Raw genomic sequence first — 4,785 nt, forward strand, 5'->3', positions numbered from 1 at the left:
TGTGACCCTGTCAGAGAGGAAGACAAAAAAGAAGCAAAGAGGAAAAGATGGAAAAGAGAAAGGAACCAGAAATAGTCACTGAATCTCACTATGAAGGCACCTTGGGAGAATGCTGCTCCATAAACTAACACACACTTGAGCATAGACTTTGACTCAGGCACGGGGTAAATCTGGCTAATCTGAGGTTGCAAGGACTTTTTTCTCTGTTTTGGTTTTCTTATATGTCAAATGGAAGTAATGTCATGTCAGGTGCCCTTGTCCTGAAACAATTTAGCTAAACTCTCAATTTCTCTGATGCTTCAGATTTGCTAATAATGAGCTGCTGCTGGAGCAAAGAGGAAGATGCTAAAGTGGACAGTAATTTTATGACTAAAAGATATGAATAGTATCATGAGTTAGGATTTGTACTATGAGTTCCATAAGTTAGATATTCACTGAAGAATTTTATTTGATTGAACTATTGCTATTGCACAGCAAGCTGTTTTGTGTCCCACAAGTCATAATGCCGTGTTCCTCCAAGATGCCTTCCTTTAAAAAGGCATTGTTACACAGTACAGGGTACTGTGTTCTGTGCCGAATTACTACACTTCAAGATTCCAGCATTATTTGTATTATTTCATGTTTTGTAGTTTAGAAAACGTAATTGTTGTCTTCAATCTATATTAGAGGTCAAGGAGGAAAAAATTCTAAACACTTAAAAGTCCTGAGTTAACTTTTCATTGGAGACTTTCCAAAGTTGCTGGTGAAGACAAAGCTGAGTGATGTCACTCTGTCCTGCATCCTCCCAGACTGACAGTCCCATGGGAAGTAAATCAAACCATAGCCCCTTCCACAACGTGAATAAAAGTCAGTCAGCTTTTCTCCTTGGTGCAGTTTATTGCGGTTCTTAGACAGACCTTTGGAATTTTCCTGTGTTCTTAATGTTAGTTCCACTGTAGAGAATGAAGTAGAAGTTCTGTAGACATAGTTTCCTACAAAAATGACCAGGAAAAAAAAATCACTTCTAGTATATAACAATGGAAAATGAATTATTGTTTTAAGTTTAACAAAAGGCTAACAGAGCCCAAAGTGGTATACTTCTTAGGAGGAGCTGTGACAACTGGGAAGGTAAGCTAGAATTAAATATGTGTGTTTTCATGTGTTTATTTGAGGTGCTGTAGAATAAAAATTAGTTCTGTGTGTTCCTGGAAGCTTTAGTAAGTGTACCCTACTTTTTAAATTGAAATACTGAGCCTGATTACACTTTAATTTCTGATAGTACATCTGATGAATATTACTTTGGCAATTCTATTTTCAGAATACATAGGCAGTGGGTGGGCTTTTGAATTCGTAGTGATCATTCTGAGGCAAATGTGAATGTGTGAATGCTAGGGCATATACATAAATACTACAAGTATGTGCTTGCTCTTTCTTGATGCTGTTATAGGAAAATGAATAGATTTACATGAAAAGAAAAACTTACTGATGATTTTTGCAGCCCTTCTGCCTCTGATGAACTTGGGAAGAGCTGTCACTGTCGCTCCTAAGCCAGCAGAATGGTGTCTTCTCTGACTGGCATGAGCTACTTACTGCCTCCAACCTTTATTCGGTAGCTTCCATGCCAATTGCATCTCCTGCTGAGGTAGACCTTGCAAAACTCAAAATGATTATTGTTTTTATATCAAATGTGGATTGAGTTAGAAAGGTCAGTTACAGACTTACTGACAAGTACCTGGTTATGTTAAACTGAACATGGAGTAGTTAACTAATGCATGTAAATTAGATTGTGTTATCAGAAAATTCAGCTTGTATTTTAAAATGAATTGCAGTAGGAAAATGTATTTTGTTAATTTCTAAGCCTGTGTGAGAGAAAATATCAAGCACTAAATTGATCAGAAAAAGTTACATTGGTTCTGAGCATACTTTCTTCAGCACACTGATGAAGGAAGACTTTCAGATAAGTGTTTTATAAGACTTTTTTAATATTGATAATCATTAGATTATTACTCTTCTAATAAATTCTGGTCCTGATCTTGCAAAACATATAGAGCTGTATGTTAACTCCTAACCCTAGTTTATGAGAACATGAGCAACATAAGCTGTATCCTTTTTGTTTATTAAGATATGAAGTTATATGAATTGTTAGAAAATTCTTTGAAATTATTTGAATGAAATCTTAGAGATTTACAAATATAAGTGATTATTTTTTTGTAGATTATGGTCTCTGGAAGTTTTTTTCTCTTATAAACTGTTTATGGTGTGATATATTTAAATACATTGTTGCTTTTTCTAGTGTAGATATAATCAGTTGAACTTTTATCAGCCTGTTTTTAAACATTTGAAATGCAGCTGTTAATCCTAGATAGGAATGGTTTTTCTTAAAAATATAATTCTTTGCTCTTAAAGATAGAACTATATTTGCATCTCTTTAAATACAGTGAACTCTTTTTGTGTTTAAAACTGCTGACTTATGAATAAAAGCCAACTGTTGTCAGAGGGACTATTGATCAATTATTCAGTAATCATAATGAAAGGTGTATATTCATACATAGCATGGAAATATTGAAATCCATTGCCTTTAACAGGTGTAGACCCAAGAAAGTTCCATTATTTAAGCATCCATGCATTCTTCTGTCCAGTTAAAATTGATAAATGTGATCACCTTTCTTCTCATATTATCAGATTATATCAAATAAACATTGATGGCCCATAAATAGTAATTACTGATGGAAAATGGATTAGTACTGTAGGCTATAAAAGATTTAATACTATCAAAAATAGAAGTTTAAAATACATTTAATACTTACAGAGGACATCATTTGCACTGAACTAGAAATCTAGACTCCAACTTTTGAGTTTCCAGCTATCATTTCTTCTGATGGTAGATGAACTGAGATTACCAACGTTTCTCTGTTCTTTTGTTCCCAAGTGAAAAGTCATATGGGGTGGGGGGCGGGGATCATTAGTCTTAAAGTGGTGACAAAGTTAGTTTGCTCTCAGTGACTCACAGCCTCTGTGTCAGATCAGTAGCCATGAAGTGACTGAGCATTATGTAGAATTTGATAGATTAAGATGTGCATTTTAAAAACAAAAACAAGTTGCAAAAATGAAACCTGAATAGGGGAATGAGGGAAAATGATTAGAAAATGTCTGTTAAATTTAAAGGAAACAAGAAAGGAAATATTTCTAAATGTTGTTGAAAACAATGATTAAAGTTCCTGACTACATATAAAATCATACAAAAAACTGATGTGGTTAGTCCCCTCTGTGTGTTGTGATTACCATTAATAAATAAAAAACCTGCCTTAGCCTGTTGATAGGGCAGAACTTAGGTAGGCGGAGAGGACTGGACTGAATGCTGGAGAAAGGAGTAAAATCAGGGGATGCTATGAAGAATGCATATCCACCTGAAATACATCTCTGTGCATCTAGAAAATCTAACATGACTACAAGCTTGATTATTATAGATGACTACTAACATTTCTTAATTAAAAATTACGTTTTAAATGAGCTGCACACAATATCTTAAGAGCAGAAATATACATATAATTAAATATTTTTTATTCATCTAATTTTTGTAAAATAGTTTATATTTGTTCACAGTACCAGAAGCCTACTTATTTGAAAGTGATACTCCTATTTGAGTTTCTTCTTTTACATTTATTTACTTTTTACGTATTTGAGTGTATTGGGGGGGGGGCATGCATGCCATGGCAGGCACGTGGATGTTAGAGCACAGCCCTTCAGAATCAGTTGTACATAGGTCCTGGGGACTGAACTCAGGTCATCAGGTTTGGTAGTGAAGTCTCTACCCACTGACCAATCTTACTTGCCAAGAATTGATCTTGAAATGCTTTTAAAATAGGCTAATTTTAAACTTGCATGTCCTCCATTTTTAAAAAATAGCTAGAGCTTTAAAACTTGCCATTTTTCTTCAAAGCAGGCTATAATTGCTATCATCTACTAAAGATCTTAAGTAGCTCAGTTGTCCTGTGTATTTCTTTGAGAGTGAATCTCACAACTCACTTCATGGTTCCTTAGACAAGAGCCTCTCCAGTGTTCAAGTGGAAGATTGCTCCTTGCTCTTCAGTGGTAGCCCTTGCTTGCTAGATTTACAACTTTTGGAGGGGCTAGTCATAACATTTTTTTATTTTTACAGTTTTATAAGTGTTAATGGAAACAGTTATGTGCTTTCTGAAGAGTTTTTACTTATTTAACTCAGAAAACAGGAAGTTATGAGACTGGTAATTGTTTATAATTGCTCTATAAAATGGAAATGGAACCGTGTAAACTTACTTACAGCAGAATGACAGATAGATAGACGTAGCTGTCTACCGAGAGGGTTCTAACATTACCATGCCATTGTTCTCTAGGCACACTGTTGTATTCACCTACAGGATGAAGGCCAAGAGTATAGTGTAATGCATTAATTAATCTCCAAATGCATAGAAACATCACAGCTTTTATTTGAAAAGTAATAAAAGGTAACTGTAACAGCCAGGAAGTATTGGTAACTCTCTTTTGGTGGGAGGATTTCTTGACTGCCAAATAAAAATATTTTGAATTAGCATTATAGTGCACAAGAATGAATGATACATACCTGTTTACTAATTGGTGTGTCTGGTATTGGTTATATAAATAAATGCAAAATGGTTTGTGCTTATTCCCATCCCCACCCCCCAAAAAAGTACTGGTGATTGTATTTTCCTGTTAGATACTTTTGTTTTCCATACAAGGATTGAACCTCAGACCTGATATTTATTAGGCAAGTAGTCTACTATAGAACCATTGCTGGTGGGAATGCAA

The sequence above is a fragment of the Microtus ochrogaster genome, chromosome 19 (assembly GCF_000317375.1).
Source record: "Microtus ochrogaster isolate Prairie Vole_2 chromosome 19, MicOch1.0, whole genome shotgun sequence".
Classification (NCBI taxonomy): domain Eukaryota; kingdom Metazoa; phylum Chordata; class Mammalia; order Rodentia; family Cricetidae; genus Microtus; species Microtus ochrogaster.